The following is a 19,132-nucleotide window of genomic DNA, read 5'->3' on the forward strand; positions in this document are numbered from 1 at the left end:
TCAGTTTTTCATTTCGATTTTGGGTTGTTATTGCAACCTTAAGTGATATGTAAGTTTAAGGAAAAGTTATATGAGATTAAAACTATGAAATGGAGGAAATATTAGAGATTTAAGAAAATGGGTTTTAAATGATATGTTGATGTATGAGTGTTTATTGATGTTTATTGGTAGAATTGACTTATCAAAGTAGTAAATAAGAGATTAGAAGCATTTGATGATTTAAAAACAAGTTAGAAATCTTGGTGTGATTCTTAGAATCCAATGATATTGAGGGGTATTAGATGTTTTAAGTATTAAAATGAAGGAATGATAGTATGAATAATTAAAGAATAGTTTGATAGTATTGTATGGTGTAAAAATAACAAAATTTGGCCCCATTTATGTAATAATCGGGTTAAAAACTAAAAAATCTAGGCAAGGGTATCGGTACTGATAGAACAGTACCGATACTATAGGCTAAAATGGGATTAATTAGCTGAGTAGTATCTATACTTATTCAATCAATATCGATACCGACGAGGTATTATCGATACCATGGTAAGGGTATCAATACCAGGCCACGTCGAATCTAAAATGGGTATCGATACCGGAAAGGAGTAGCGATACCATAATATAGTAGTATCGATACTATGGAAAGGGTATCGATACCATGCAATATTGAATCAAAAATTGGTATCGATACCGGAAGGGAGTATCGGTACCATAGTATAGTAGTATTGATACCATGGTAGGTGTATCAATATTATAGAGCCAGAAAGGTTAAAAATAAGATGATATTGTTATAGAAAGTTAATGATATGTCATTTTTAGTATTGTTTAAGTATAATTGTTAGGAAGAATACTAACAATTGATATTGTACGTGTCATTATATGGATACTTGAGTAGATCATAACTAAGCTCTGAAGACAATCAAAACTAAGGGTAAAGGCAAAATACCGGAGTAATCAGCATTACATTTTGGATACATAGCAAGGAAAGTCAGGTAAGTATATTTAATTATGTACGTATATGTTACGGTTGGCCTAGTTGACTGATTTATTAATGTAAGTATGGTGATTACCAAATGACACTAGGTGTGCAAAAATTTAAGAAATTCATACTAAGCGTATGAATTTCTGTATGGGCACTTTGTGTTCAAAATATAAGAAATTCATACTAAGTGTATGAATTTCAGTATGGGCACCATGGGTACGAACTGAGAAATTCATACTAAGTGTATGAATTTCCATATGGGAAATAGATGTGAAATGGTCAAAAGTTCATAATAGAAAGGTGAATTGTTGTAATTGTAGTGGATGAGTAATCTATGTCAATTATAGTAAAATTGTGGTTGCACTGACATTATGGGTATAAATCATAGAATGTATAATAATTGAAAGGGTTAATTGATATTAGGAATGATTATTATAGTAGAGACTACTCTAAAATAAAAGATTACAGACCTAACTATGGAAATGACAGAAAGGTGTCATTTATTCCAGTTAGATGAAAGGTTGAGTGCCTTTGAGACCTAACTTTGCAAATGACAGAAAGGTGTCATTTATGCCAGTTAGATGAAAGGTTGAGTGCCTTTGAGGCCTAACTGTGCAAATGACAGAAAGGTTTCATTTATGCCAGTAAGATGAAAGGCTGAGTGCCTTTTAGGCCTAACTGTGCAAATGACAGAAAGGTGTCATTTATGTCAGTTAGATGAAAGGCTGAGTGCCTTTGGGGCCTAACTATGCAAATGGCAAGAAGGTGTCATTTATACCAGTTATATGAAAGGCTCAGTGCCTTTGAGGCCTAACTGTGCAAATGACAGAAAGGTGTCATTTATGCTAGTTAAATGAAAGGCTGAGTGCCTTTAAGGCCTAACGGTGCATTTGATAGAAAGGTGTCAATTATGCTAGTTAGATGAACGGTTAAATACCGTGGAGTAAAATAATAAAGGAATTATAATGTAATGTGATATGAATGGTATAAAAGTGATATGAAGGGATTATATATATATATAATGTTCAAAAATGCATAATTAGTATAAAGGGATGTTAGAAAGGAAAACGTAAACATCACATAATGGGCATGAAGGGATGCCCAAATGAAAATACAAAGCGATGTAATAACAGTATTTCAGGTGCCGACATAATGATTATAAAAGATACATTATCAATTGACACCTTGGTGAAATACATGTATAGTACTTTCAAATTTAATGTTCACAGGGAAAATAAAGAATAAAGGGGGAAAATATATAGAAGGATAGGTATAATGGGCATACTAAGAATAAATTCCATGATGGTATGAAAGAAATATGTTTTGACTAAGAAGGGCTTAACTAGTCTCTATAAATGATACAATTAAATTCTTCGTTCAATATTCATTAGATACTAACATATAATTGTAATACCCTAATATTATTATGTCTCACTAAGTAAATAATTAACGTGTGTTTATTTCACGCGTAGGTAAAGACAAAGATTAGTGGTGTAAGGAGTGCAACAGTAGCAGTAACTTTCATCAATTAAGGTTGACCCTCAATAACGTTAAGACAATCTTATTCCTTTTGAAAACTTAGTTGGCATGTAATGGAACTAAATTAAATATTTTGTAATGTATGTAAATGAATAGTTTTAGTATTTTACTTATATGAACATCATACTTTGAAATTGTTTAAAAATTGAAACGAAAAGTTTTACGGTTTTTCAAATAACCAAATATTTTAAAAGTGATGTGACATCCTATCTCGTGTACAGAAGGGTATACGGGAGATGTGTGTTACATTTATTGGTATCAGAGCTACATGTTTAGCCGATTCTTGGCCAAAATCAGGTTTAATTGAACTGAGAAAAAGGACTATATGTCATTAAGATTGTCAAAGTTACTGATAAGGTGTCAGTAGAGTGTAATTGATGACACTCCTTACTAACAGTAATGTTGTTATTATGTATGTTTTAATAGATGTTAGAATCCTCGAACTCGTGTCGAGTAGAGGAACAAGAGATGAGAGAAGTGACTAATAACGAAAGTTACAAAGCTAATAATGAGCAACCAGTTCCATCTGAAAATGCTAGTGTACCTGCACATCAAGGGATACCGATACCCGAGTGTAGATCTTTTATGCAAACTCTTAACACTATTTTGACTCGTTTCTATCCTCCTCTACCTCCCCCTGCTCCTCTAACACGGAGAATGTTGATCCCAAAAAAGATGAAGAGCTTGGGAGCTCCAGAGTTATGGGGAGAAGAGGGTAAAGGTCATATGGAGGCCGACTTATGGTTAAATAATACGATGTATGCACCACCGGAGCAAGTGATCTGGCAATTCTTCCTGGATGAATTTAAGAACAAGTGTGTGGGTGAACAGTTCAAACGGGCAATGCTGTTAAAGTTTCTAAATTTGAAACAAGTTGATCGAGCAGTACATGAGTACGAGGCTGAGTATAATAAGTTGGGTTGTTTTTCTATGGAGGTAGTTCCAAATGATAAGGCCCGACACGATTGGTTTATGGAGGGGTTGAGGCCAAAATTAAAAGAAATGATGTTGGCTTTGAGTTTGCCTAACTTGCAAGAAGTTATTAACCGAGCCAAAGCTATTGAGAGAGCTCAAGAGGAGACATTAGCAGTGAAACATAGTTTGCAGATGGGGAAAAGGACTGGAATGCCTTCAACTCCTCATTATGTTAAGAGATGCAAGGGCTCGATTTTGATAGATTCAGACAAAAAGGGTTTTGCTATAATTTCACATAAAACAAAATAGTCCCAGTCAGTTGCTGCTAGCTCAGGTAGAGCAGTTGGAGAAAGAATTGTATGTCAGACATGTGAAGGAGTGCACCGGGGAGAATGCAGACTTATTAATGGAGCTTGCTTCCAATGTGGTGAGACCTGTCACTTTGCCCGAAATTGTCCAAAGAAATCTGGGGACAATTTAGTGCAACCTGAAAGATCTGTGGTAATCTCTAATAGAAACAGAGGAAGTGGAAAATCAAGGGGACGAGATGAATCGTTGCAGTGATAAGAGACTCGGGGAGTCGCTAGAATCTATAATATTATGACCATTGAGGATCGGGATGATCTGGAAATTTTATCAGGTACTTTTCATCTTTAGATAAACCTATACTGGTATTAGTTAACCTTGATCTATGCATTCATACATTAGTAAAAGATTACCTAGAGTAAGAAGAATTTCTGTAGAACCAATGTTGAGTAAAATGATAGACGTAAACCTTAATAGGTCATGGTACAAGTGTGAGTGGAAAGGTAATAGACAATTAATAAAGATTCCAGGGGCTATGTTCGTGGTGAATTTTATGGAATTACAAATTGATGAGTTAAGATCATTGCTTAAATTGACATTGATAATGATTGTGAAGAGAATGATGTTTGGTTAATGTGATTGATACTCAAATAAGAAAAGTAGGATTGTCTGATAATTTCATCAAATTGGTAAATTAAAGATGTCTTTTTAGATCAATATCTTGGGTTACCTCCAGATCGAGAGGTGGAATTCAATGTAGTTGGTTATTAAATTTTTGTACATGTTTTTATGATTTAATATCAAATGAGTCAAAAAGAATAATCTACATATGATTTAGAGTCGGCAGTAGTAGAGTTACCTCAAAAGATTTGACATCATTATCAATATAGTGAGTGTTACTATAATGGTGTTAATCACACGAGCCTTAAATACTTGTGGAAATTGAAGAGAGTGAACATGAGACATAGAAGATGTTCAGAACCTCTGTAGGTGTATAAGTAGATCATTGATTATATTACAAAAGAAAGATGAAAAATTTATGAATAAGAATGTTATAAGTAGAAAATGAAGAATTAAGGACTTTTGGAGGTCAAGTTCGACAGATGTTCGTAGTATTGTGGGAGACTTTATATGTCTGACGCACTATTAAAGGATAAGTTGAATATCAAGTATTTTGTTTTTTAAATTTTCAATCAATCTTGATTCATGAATGGAAAATTGGTTATGAGGATATAGAGATACAATTAGAATTGATTTATGAAAAAGAGTCAATGCAGATCTGGATTAGAGAAAGCCAGAAAACGCCTAATAAAATGATTCATATGGTTTAGGTATCGTGGTAAGCACGTAAAGTCTTTAAATTTGAGGATAAATTTTCTTAAGGGGAGAATTGTAATACCCCAAATAGTATATCAGTGGGTAATTTGAATGGAATTAAATTTTGGAGGACTAAATTGAGTAATTGGTAAAGAATAAGAAATGACTTAAGTAAGACCAATTTATAAGAGATGGTTTATTGAAAGGGCATTTTGGACTTTTAAGTGTAATGAATTTAAAACCCAATTAAATTAGGGATTTAAGAAAAAGAGTAAAGTGAAAAAACTTATTTCTCTTTTTCTTCTTCCCGTGGTTTACTATCCTCCATAGCTCCACAAGGTAAACTTCAATTAGTCAGTTTTTCCTTTCGATTTTGGGTTGTTATTGCAACCTTAAGTGATATTTAAGCTTAAAGAAAGTTATATGAGATTAAAACTATGAAATGGAGGAAATATTAGAGATTTAAAAAATGGGTTTTTAAATGTATGCTCATATATGAGTCTTTATTGATGTTTATTGGTAGAATTGACTTATCAAAGTAGTAAATAAGAGAATAGAAGCATTTGATGAGTTTAAAAACAAGTTAGAAATTTTGGTGTGATTCTTAGAATCTAATGATCTTGAGGGGTATTAGATGTTTTAAGTATTAAAATGAAGGAATGTTAGTATGAATAGTTAAAGAATAGTTTGATAGTGTTGTATGGTGTAAAATAACAAAATTTGGCCCCATTTATGTTATAATCGGGTTAAAAACTGAAATATCTAGGCAAGGGTATCAGTATTGATAGAACAATACCGATACTATAGGTTAAAATGGGATGAATTAGTTGAGTAGTATCGATACTTATTCAATCAGTATCGATACCGATGAGGTAGTATCGATACCATGGTAAGGGTATCGAAACCAGGCCACATCGAATCTAAAATGGGTACCGATACCGGAAAGGGGTATCGATACCATAATATAGTAGTATTAATACCATGGAAAGGGTATCAATACCATGGAAAGGGTATCGATACCATGGAAAGGGTATCGATACCATGCAATATCGAATCAAAAATTGGTATCGATACCGGAAGGGAGTATCGGTACCATAATATAGTAGTATCTATACAATGGTAGGGGTATCGATACTATAGAGCCAAAAAGGTTAAAAATAAGATGACATTGTTATAGAAAGTTAATGATATATCCTTTTTAGTATTGTTTAAGTATAATTGTTAGGAAGAATACTAACAATTGATATTGTACGTGTCGTTATATGGATGCTTGAGTAGTTCGAAACCAAGCTCTGGAGACAATCAAAACTAAGGGTAAAGGCAAAATACCAGAGTAATCAACATTACGTTTTGGATACATGCAAGGAAAGTCAGGTGAGTACATTTAATTATGTACGTATATGTTACAGTAGGCCTAGTTGACTGATTTATTAATGTAAGTATGGTGATTACCAAATGACACTAGGTGTTTAAAAATTTAAGAAATTTATACTAAGTGTATGAATTTCTGTATGGGCACTTTGTGTGCAAAATATAAGAAATTCATACTAAGTGTATGAATTTCAGTATGGGCACCATGGGTGCGAACTGAGAAATTCATACTAAGTGTATGAATTTCCGTATGGGAAATAGATGTGAAATGGTCAAAAGTTCATAATAGAAAGGTGAATTGTTTTAATTGTAGTGGATGAGTAATCCATGTAAATTATAGTAAAATTGTGGTATTATTGCATTGGCATTATGGGTATAAATCATAGAATGTATAATAATCGAAAGGGTTAATTGATATTAGGAATGATTATTATAGTAGGGACTATTGTAAAATAAAAGATTACAGGTCTAACTATGCAAATGTCAGAAAGGTGTCATTTATGCCAATTAGATGAAAGACTGAGTGCCTTTGAGGCCTAACTGTGCAAATGACAGAAAGGTGTCATCCATGCCAGTTAGATGAAAGGCTCAGTGCCTTTGAGGCCTAACTGTGCAAATGAAAAAAAGGTGTCATTTATGCCAGTAAGATGAAAGGCTGAGTTCCTTTGAGGCCTAACTGTGCAAATGACAGAAATGTGTCATTTATGCCAGTTAGATGAAAGGTTGAGTTCCTTTGAGGCCTAACTCTGCAAATGACAAAAAGGTGTCAGTTATGCCAGTTAGATGAAAGGTTAGTGATTTTGAGGCCTAACTGTGCAAATGACATAAAGGTGTCATTTATGCCAGTTAGATGAAAGGTTGAGTGCTTTAAGGCCTAACAGTGCATTTGACAGAAAGGTGTCAATTATGCTAGTTAGATGAACGGTTAACTACCATTGGGTAAAAGAATAAAGGCCTAACTATGCATTTGACAGAAAGGTGTCAATTATGCTGGTTAGATGAACGGTTAAATACCGTTGAGTAAAAGAATAAAGGCCTAACTGTGCATTTGACAGAAAAATGTCAATTATGCTAGTTAGATGAACGGTTAAATACCATGGAGTAAAAGAATAAAGGAATTATATTGTAATGTGATATGAATGGTATATAAGTGATATGAAGGGATGAATGTTCAAAAATGCATAATTAGTATGAAGGGATATTATAAAGGAAAATATAAACAGAACATAATGGGCATGAAGGGATGCCCAAATGAAAATACAAAGCGATGTAATAACAGTATTTCAGGTGCCGACATAATGATTATAAAAGAGACATGATCAATTAACACCTTGGTGAAATACATGTATAGTATTTTCACATTTAATGTACACAGGGCAAATAAAGAATAAAGAGGGAAAATATATAGAATGATAGGTATAATGGGCAAACTAAGAATAAATTCCATGATGGTATGAAAGAAATATGTTTTGACTAAGAAAGGCTTAACTAGTCCCTATGAATGATGCAATTAAATTCTTTGTTCAGTATTCATAAGATACTGACATATAATTGTAATACCCTAGCAGTATTATGTCTCACTAAGTACATAATTAATGTGTGTTTATTTCACGCATAGACAAAGATTAGTGGCGTAAGGGGTGCAGCAGTAGCAACAACTTTCATCAATTAAGGTTGACCCGTCAGTAACGTTATGACAATCTTATTCCTTTTGAAAACTTAGTTGGTATGTAATGGAACTAAATTAAATATTTTGTAATGTATGTAAATTAATAGTTTTAGTATTTTACTTATATGAACATCATACTTTGATGTTGTTTAAAAATTGAAACGAAAATTTTTACTGTTTTTCAAATAACCAAATATTTTAAAAGTGATGTGACATTTGTATCTCGTGTACGAAAGGGTATACGGGAGATGGGTGTTACACTTAGAGGTTCTTGAACTGGGTAAGAAGCATTTTATGTTGTTCAGAATGAAATGAAAATTCTTTTTTTTTATTAATTTAGAGTAAGTACAAATCAATATCTATTTAAATATAACTCTTAATCTTTTGACACTAAACGTTCACATCTTTGGCATCTATGATGCTCAAATCTGGATCCTTAAAGAATAACAATAATTCCTTTACCTCAGAGGACACTTAGTACGTGCGACAAGGGAATTCATATTTGCATGTAACAATACTCTTTGTAATCCCTTTGCACTATTATTTGTATATCAATTGTAAGTAATGTAAATATTGGGAATCGAAACTTGGAGAGTGGATTATCTATATTTAGAGGGTAGTTGGAATAGGTAGTTGACATTTGATTATTTTATTCCTCTACTACTCTTGTAAAAAGAATAATTTCTCTACCTAATTGTACACACAAAAATTCATGATTTCATTATTTATTTCTCGAAAATTTCTTGTCAAAGAATGCAACACAAGCAAGTTTCACTTCCTTACTTTAGGTGTACGAACTTTAAAAGGTTATGTTAATCTTGGGCGTAATGTCCCCTTTCGGGATTACACTAGTTCGAACGAAATTACCTCTAATATAATAATTTCTACCACGACACAGTAAATGTCATATTCTCTTTATCATATTATGATTAATAGCTTATCAATGTTAGCATTATTGTTAGGCAACAATACTATTTTCTATCATTAATAACTTTATCATATTATTTAGGCTTAAAATAAAAATAAGTGTCTAAAGTATACATAAAATTAATTTTTGGTGTCTAAAACTTCTTTTAGTTAAAAATAGGCGTCTAACGTTTTCTTCGTTACATTTTTAGGTGCTTGGACCATAACTTTCTTTAAATTTGGTCATTACTTGACATAAGTTAGACCTTACAATTTTTTTAATTTTTTTTTAAAAAATTAAAATTATTTTTTATGAAAAACCCCAAAAAAGTTTTTTGAAATTATAAAAAAAACCCCAAAATCCTAAAAACCCATAATTTCAATCCCCTCATCACCACCAACCACCGGAACTATTTCCAATTAGCCAAAATCTCGACGGCCTTGATCGTATGAACACCCCTATGATTCAAGCGAAGATTGTAACAAAAATGGATGATTGTAGTGCCATGATTCCTTTAGTCATCGATGATTCCGATGATTATTTGTCCATATATTGTTGGAGTTCGTTTGTCTATTGTTGAAGAGGAGGACAAAAAGGGGAGATGGAGGGAGAGAACAGGGTGATGAGGGAGAGAAAGCAGGGTGACGGGGGAGGAGATGGCTAGGGTGGGGAGAGGTCGTGACGAGGATTTCTAATTCTTTTCCTTTTAAAAATAATATTTTTATTTTAAAAGTAAAAATTTTAAAAAATATATAAACATGACACATGTCATTTAATTGTTTCTTTTAACAGTAGACACCTAAAAGTGTAACGGGTAAAACATTAGAAATCTATTTTTAACGAAAAATTATTTAGGCACTAAAAGTCCATTTTAAGTATAGTTTAGTCCCTTTATATTAAGCCTATTATTTAAGATATTTCAAAGTCAAACAAATAAATTAACATAATTCTAATATATTAAAGAATGTGAAAAGGTTAACTACATGATTGATCACTTATGTTTGTTTCTTGTCTATTTTTTTCATTCGTTTCAAAAAACATATATATGGTTACTTTTATTTTTATTTAATTAAAATATGGTCACCATGAGTTAACTGCCATTAAATTTTTTAATATAATCAGACATTTGATCCATGCTATTTACATATTCTCTCAATTTAGTCATATTAGTCATACTTTTGATAAATTAACTTTAAGAAATATTTTTATATTAACTTATTAAATATATTTTATTATTAACTTAATTTAAAAATATTTAACTTAATTTATAAATATTTAATTTTAATTTTAATTTTAATTTAAAAATACATAATTTATGTTAAAATATTTTGAAGTTAATATAAGAATAAAATAAAACAATTTAAAGTAATAATATAATATATCTAATAAATTAAGATAAAATATATACTTTGAAAAGTTAAAAATTTAAATAATAATAAAATACATTTTTGAAAGTTTAGATAAGAATAAAATATATATTCTTTAATAAAAATAAAAATATTATTAAATTAAGTTAATAATAAAATATAGGGTAAACTATATAAATAGTCTCCAAACTTTTATGGCACCTGCATTTTGGTCACCCAACTTTTGAAACATATAATACAATCATCGAACTTTTTGTTTGTTTTCATTTTTGTCCCTACCATTACCTCCGTTAGATTTTTGTTGACGTGGCAGGTAATGCCTGTTAACCCACCCCCTCATTTTTCTTCTCCTCATCCTTCTTCTACCTTTGAAAACACTAACTTCCAAAAAATAAAAAACCCAAAAATCAAAACCCCATTGAAAAAATAACCTCCACAAAAATCAGTATTTTTTAGGATCATATCTTCCACGTGCAACACTACTCCTTTCCTCCCCTTCATCGTAACAAGGATGAAGCTGTGGAGCCATAAGCAAGATCCTTTGACCCTAGTATAGACACCCGTTTTTGTCCAGGGTTTTAAAATACATTGCTAATAATTATTATCATTATATTATTGTTATTATTACTATTATTACTATTAATATTATTTTTTCATCTACAAGTTACAAAATTCTGACCTAAATACAAGCAGACCCTAGCAAGAGGTCCAAATTCAGACCTAGAGTACATTAGACCCGCCCATACCTGTTAGGGTTTCCATCACTTCTACCCAACGTCGCCCCCAATGCCAACTGTTGGATCTGGATCCATCCAACGGTCGAGATCGCCCAAGGATTTTAACCCTAAATATCAACCAATCACCGTTAGGGTTTTTCACGTGAGATAAACGCGCATAACTCTTCAATTTCCCACCGCGTAAACCTCCTTCGAAGGACTCCCACACCACCACCGTCAGCAATCGGTACAGAACAGTGATATAAAATCTATCAGTCAACCACCAAGTTAGTCAAAAATCAACTCAAAGTTAAAAACCCCAATACAATATGAGAACAAATCAAACCAAAATCCCTAGGAGATTTATTTCATCATATCCAATATGCATCGAAAAGGGGAGAAGGGATTTCTTTAAAAGACAGAGAGTTTTTCGGAGGAGAGGGGGAACGTAGAAAAAAAGAGAGAGAAGAGAAAGAAAGAAAGAATGATTCGAACATAAAAAAGGACAACTTTGAAAAAAAAACAAAAGGAAAAAAAAAGGAGAAAGGGATGAAAGTTTACCTATAGCATGGTCCAAGACCGTTCGGGTTTATCAGAGACCAGGAGAGCCATGACTGGAGGTAAATATTTCTAAGTCTTTAGGGTTTCTAAAAGAAAGTTTTTAGGGTTTGAATTTTTGAAGGGTAGGGTTTTTAGGGGAAGTAAGGAGGAGGGAAAATCAGGAGGTCTTTAGGAGTTGGTTCGCTCCCTGTGGCCGCTGATATACGACAACCAGGGAGCCTCAACTTTCTTTTTTCAGCTAGGATTGGGAGGATTCTCTCCCTTTCTTAGAATAAGAGAGACAGAGGATAAGAGAAATGAAAAGGGTGAGAGTTTTAAAACCCTAAATAAGCTTATACGAGCTTTTCAATACTACGTTGTCTAAAAAGGTAGTTTAACGTGTTTTCATGCTTGGGATATTAGAAGATTTGGTCCTTTCGTCCTTGTAATCTTGCTATTTTCCATGGAATGAAGCTTTACATATTTTGTTTCGAGCCTCTATTTTTCAATGTTTTCATTTAAGTCACTAATTTTTATATTATTCCACTTTTGCCAACTTTTAAATATGATCTTAAGGTTTACAAATCTCTTGATATAGTCAGTATTTCATATAGATATGTTTTGGTATAATTATATTTAGTCCTTTCATATTTATTGTTTAGTTTATTTTAGTCCTTAATATTATTTATGGGATATTTACGTTTCCAACATATATATTGTATAATAATGTTTGATCATAGCCTGTATTTGTTTGGTATTGCTGTACGGTCCCTCAAATCTTGGTTGATGTTATTGTGGTCCTTTGAATCATCAAGTGAACCTACTTTCTGATGTTTTCATTATGATCTTTAATGTTTTTTATTTTTATTCTAGTCCTTTATACGCATATATTGTATACATCATGTTTTATATATTATATTAAATAAAATATTATTATCTCTATTTGTTGTATATATCTTATATATATATATATATATATATATATATTTATTAAAATAACATTTATTTCCATCATATTTCTTTATCTATCGATATGTTATTCGAACATTTTCAAGAACTTTATTTGTAGAATGAGCGTGGAAAGCACTGCTTGGTCAAAGTTGTGCGATCCGATACGCCATTCGAACGATAAGTGAACTTGAAATTGATCAAATTTATTTTTTTATTCATTCTTTTATTTTAGTTTAATGGCAATGTTTATTTCTTAAAATGGCATATCATGTTGTTTATGAAATTACCAATAATTTTCGTTCGATTTGTAATCTTTGGCAACAACGAGGAGGGAATATTCTTTTACAAATAAGAAATAGGCGAGACAACTTTCCCGATGAAGGATTGCTAATTTCAAGATTTCTTTTCAAGTTAAAGAATTTTCCCTAATAAATAATTCGAAACAAATTAATTAAACTTTAATAAATGGATCACATTCTAACTATGTATTCGATTCACAATTTCCACCATTTACGACAACATGTAAGCGACTAAGTACCAATTTTGGGTGATGTGGGGGTGTTTATCCTTCCCCACGCGTAATCGACTCCCGGATCCTAAAAAATGAATTTTTGATAACGAATACCGATTTTTGTCTAAAAAATGATTTTCTTAAATTTTTTTAAAAGATGTTTTTAGATATTCAACCTACCTAACCTAAAGGTCAATGGCGACTCCTATTCAATTTAATTCAAATTAATTTAAAATCACCAATTTTCAAATCCAAGACATAATTGGTTTTTAAACTTAATTGTTTTTTAAAAAATGGTTATGCCAGGTTGGAGACTCCGATGGGGATACTTTAGAGAGTCAGATTATAAGTCGCTTACACATTGTCGTACTGGTGGAAATTATAAGTTCGAGTCTATAGTTAACTTATGATCCATTTATTGAGGTTTTTAATTTCTTTATTTTTTTACTACTAACATTTTAATTTTTTTCAGATCTGTCAAGGTTTTTATTGAGAGTTTTTTCAGTTCTTTTCCTTTAGAGTTAAAGGTTTGTATGTTCCTTCTCACACACATCATGTGCATTTGCATGACATAAGGATTTATTCTTCATATGAGTTTTAGCAAATAACTCTTGGGATACATATGCCTTATACCTTCGTAGGGATTTATTCCTCGTATGGGTATAAGGATATGAATCCCCTCGAATTGAACTCGATCCATTCACACCTATAATGGGTTAGGATTGAGGGTTTGGTAGCCCAATGGGGCACCGACATCAAGGATAATTCGAGTACCCTTTCCTCATAGAGCTGGAACCATGCATATAGTGAACCATAGAACGGTCACCCTAGGTATAGTCATATCGAACCTCTGTCCGTCAGTAGGTACCCAAAATAAGTGTACACAAAGGAGGAGCGTTTCTAAACCCTAACCTTTTGCTTTAAATTTTGTTGAATAAAAGCATGTGAACTAGATACCATGCGGTTAAGAAAAATTTCTTGAAAATAATCATTTTGGGTAGATATCATGATTGTTAGGTGTTGTTTTTATTTTTATATAGCATATTTTAATTTTATTGATTATCTTGCCCACACTAACTTACTTTTTTATGTGTCATTTGTCATCCTTTTTGCATTGTATTTCATCAACATAACTTAATACGAAAAGGTTGATCCGCAAGGAGATATTCAAGTGAAAATTTTCACAATGAGAGATAAAAGTTTTCAATCTAGCAGTCGCATACACATACATGCACCGAGGGCTAAAAGAAGTTCAAAGAGTAGAAGATGGAGACTTGCTCGAAGATCGTGCAATATTCGAGACTGGAATGATGATCTAGTGATCCGAGGAGTGATCCAGCAATAGAGTCTTATCTACGATCATTTCATCGCTAGTCATCAAGGAGTGACACACTGACTTCAACACCACTGGGGAATTAATGGAGTCATCAAGAATGAAGATCCACGACGAAGCACCGACCCATTTCAGACTTAACATCTAAGCAAAAACATGTCTGTAAAATGGACTATCTTGTAATGTGAAGACTTTTATCTCTGATGAAAATTATTCTATGATATTCATCGTTGGGATCAACATTTTTGCATCTGCACTTGCATCTTTGCATTTTGCACCTGCATTCCATTTATTTACACATTTTCACATACATCATTCATAAAAACATGGAATTAATCTTTGGAGGATTCGATGAAGTGGTCCTTATAACGTGACACCTTATTAAGAACAGAAACAAGATTCGAACAATTAAAAGAAGAAGCTGAAATCAGTACAGTGGAAGCCTATTTAGCTGGTCGTTGGGCTGAGCCTTATAGGAGAATTCTAGAAAGAGTGTCAATTTGATCAATTCCCAATGACCTATGGGGAATTACTTCCAACGCTGGTTGAGAAGAATCTTGTGACTCTAGTTCAGTCAAAAAAAAAGAGAGAAAAGAGTCCCCATATCCTGAGGGATACGATGTTGACGCCATATGCAGCTATCATATAGGAAGCTCCGGACATTCCACTAAGAATTGTGGGGCATTGAAGCAAGGTCCAGAATCTAATTGATTCAGGTGCATGGACATTCAAATGAATGACGAGGCATTCAAATGCTAATCAAGAATAGATCTTTGCGTCTACCATGTACCTTTCCTACACTTGCATTAAGAGCATTATTTTGTTTGAACTTTTTTTTTGTTATGTCTTTAATATTTTCTTAAATATTTTTTAAATCTTTTAATGATTGAATTTATTCTACCTTCTAAGGTTGAATAATTGAACGAGTTTTAATCTTGTAGTTCTTCAAATATCGAATGAATTACATATTCTCTTAATTCTTCAAAAATTATAGATTTTTTATATATGGCAAGATTAGACCTTTCTTATATCATCCAAAGCCAAAAATAAAACCTTCTAATTCTTTGCCCGAAATAATTCATGGTCACTATTAAAGAACCAAATTTTGACATTACATCACTTTGAAACTTTGAAACATTGCATTTATCTTTTTTGATACACAAAAAAGTCATACCAATAAAACCTGAAGTGTAACCCCCTAGACCCAGCCTATGCGTTTCGACGAAGTCTAGCGGATCACATTCATGATTCTTAAAGACATGTTTCTAAAACGTTATTCGATAATTAAAATCATATTTCAAATGACATTATAAAATATAATAATTTATGCAATAATAACTCAAAACACAAATGAAAAAAAAAATAAAAAGGTTGAAAAAATTAATTTAAAACATGACGTAAAATTTAGATCTCCATAAACCAAATATGAGTAGCGAAAGCAATAGTCATCACTAAAATAAATACTTTAAAATAAAGGTCCATGTTACTAAAATAAAGTCAACTTGAAAGATAAAAACATTACAATCAGATGTACTTCAAGAGATATGTTGATCCTCCAAGTGCTTGATTTGAGTATCTAACCAACAGTATCTGAAAGGGGAAAAACATTTTGAAAAGTGAGCTAGGCTCAGTGTGTCCCATTATTTCAATAAAAACATCATATGAAAAACCATCAATTATATTCCTGTCAAGTATCATGGAAATCCTGATAAAGCATAAAATATTAAATCATATAATATACCCTCCACCTGTATACCATATGCAGTTCTCAGAACTGCTTCTATGGGGCAACCTTATTCCCATTAGTATAAGGGGCCAATCTAAGGGAACATCTTGGGGCCCAAAAGCCTACCTAAATGCCGCATTAGGTCCATAAAGATTTACCAGCTTGATCAGAGTTGTACCTCCATACTCCAGCCTACCTAGATAATATCCCCATAACATATTTCAAATAACAAGTAAAGATTTTCATGATCCCTATCCGTTAAATTAATATCGTCCACTAAAACCAATTATTCAAATATCATATATAAAGTTCGATAATAGTTCATGAACCATCATCCATTGAATCATAAAATTCCAGTGAAATATGTATGTATATATATATATATATATATGTGTATGTATATATATACATATATATATATATATACATATATATACATATATGTATATATATATATATATATATATATATATATATATATATATATGCATATATATATACATATATACATATATATACACATGTATATGTATATATATGTCTATATATATACATATATGTATATATATATGTATATATATATATGTATATATATATATGCATATATATATACATATATATCTATATATATACATACATATATATATACATATATATATACATATATATATATATATATGTATATATGTAGACATATATATTTATCAAACCAGTTAAAACCATCAAATAGTATATAGGGAACACACCTTGATAATAGGGTCAAACTGTAAATCTATTGTGTACTGGCCTCGCCACGCTCTGCTACAGATTTCGAACCTAATTCATAATAACACTATATTACTAGTGGTTAACATAATTAATTTCAGAAATCATAAGATTTACAAATCATACGGGTGAATAATGGCACACGCAGTTTAACTGATCTAGAGGAGCTAGGTCGAGCTGTCAAGCGATCAGGAGAGTCTCTTGTTCCTTCAAACAATAATAATTTATCAGTCCCAAGTCTTACTCAATCATTCAAAGCTAAAACTCTTAGATACATATGCATTTTCGGGTTTGACTATCAATTTGGAGGCTTTCGTGTCTGAATTTGACACAACGGATTGCGGAATCGGAATCAGGATGTAGAAAAACATAAGATATGACTTTTCGAAAATTTGAATTTTTGGTCAAAGTCAAAGTCAACGGGTTTGACTAACGATTTAGAGGCTTTCAGATTCAAATTTGGCGAAACGAACCTCAGAAACGGATTCGGGACGTCGAAAAATGTCAGGATAGGTATACCCGGAAAAAGTCAACGGTCGTTTACTAGCCGGTCAACGCCGGTCAAAGTTCTGGTGAACGGTGCTCAACAGTCAACAGTCAACTTTTACAAAAATATCACCCTAACATAAATTAATTACGTATTAGGCAGCCTTTTAAAAATATTTACAAAACTAGAACCTAACAGAAATTAATTACGTATTAGGCACCCTTTTAAAAATATTTACAAAACTAGCACTCGGGTCATGTCGGGTCAACGGTCGGACCGATTTAGACCAATCAAGCCGGTCAAACATGCCCAACCTCCATTTTGAACCTCCCCACGCGCAGAAGTTATGTGTGGGGGCACGTGAAGCCTCCTCCAGTTTCCTAAAAATTCCCGAAAATTTTCCTAAAATTATTTTAAGCGATTTTGAGTCACTTACCAAGCTCGGTTCAACATTTTGAACAGTGGAGAGCTCGATTTCAACTAGGCTAAAACTTTGACTGATTCACCTCCCTCACACGCCGTCGTATACGGAGACAAGGAGGACACCGATAGACTCAGAAGAACACAAGGAGCACGATGGTGCTGGAGGTATCGAAAACGGAGCAATGACGTGCGATGAATTTAAGATTTTTCTGGCGGTGGTGCTAAAAAAAACGTCGAGACTTTAAACCGAAATTCACGACGTTTGACAGTATTTCGCTACAATTGATTTACTGAGTTTTGTTCACGGGTCGAAGACAAACACGATGGTGATTTCAATTTGACGATTGGAGGTCGGACGGCGTAGGAATCGAGCTTGAAAGAAGGGTGCTCGAGAAGGAAATTTGAGTAATTGCTTCTGTGTTTTCTGATTTCAAAATTAGAAAACACGTTTATAAAACCAAACCTGCCGATACCCCTTGGGTAAATACAGGTCTTGGTCCCTGAATTTCTTTTACTTCTAAAATGACCTACAAATTTTGAAAACTTTTAATTTAATCCCCGAATTTCACCAAATTTTACCAATATAAATATTTTTTCTCGTTTTTCCAATTGTTACAATTCTCCCCCTTAACAAGAAATTTCGTCCTCGAAATTTACCTTATGAGAATAGTTAAGGAAATTGACACCTCCATTTACTCCAATGTCTCCCAAGTAGCTTCAGAGGGGCCTGGGTTACTCCGTTAAACTTTTACCATTGGGATACGCCTATTCCGAAGAACTCGCTCATCTCTTTCTAAGATCTGAATGGGCTCCTCCTCATATGACAAATTAGGTCTAAGCTCTACCTCCTTAACTTGAATAATGTGACCTGGATCTGGACAGTATCGCCTCAACATGGATACATAAAAGACATCATGAATACGACTGAGCTGGGAAGACAACTCAAGCTGATATGCAACAGGTCCTACCCTCTTCAAGATACGAAATGGTCCAATAAATCTTGGACTCAATTTACCCTTACGTCCAAATCTTAATACTATCTTCCACGGTGATACATTTAAAAAGACCTAATCTCTAACCTCAAACTGTATATCTTTCCTCCTCTGATATGCATAAGACTTCTTCCTATCAAATGGCTTTTTCAGACGGTCACGGATCACTCTGATTGTGTCTCCATCTCTCGCACTAACTCGGGTCCCAAAGTCTTCCTATCACGCAACTCAGTCCAATAAATTGGGGTGTGACATCTACGCCCATAGTGTGCTTCGTAGGGTGATATACGCATACTGGTCTAGTAACTGTTATAGTAAGCAAAA

The sequence above is a fragment of the Hibiscus syriacus genome, unplaced genomic scaffold (assembly GCF_006381635.1).
Source record: "Hibiscus syriacus cultivar Baekdansim isolate YM2019G1 unplaced genomic scaffold, ASM638163v2 tig00112231_pilon, whole genome shotgun sequence".
NCBI lineage: Eukaryota > Viridiplantae > Streptophyta > Magnoliopsida > Malvales > Malvaceae > Hibiscus > Hibiscus syriacus.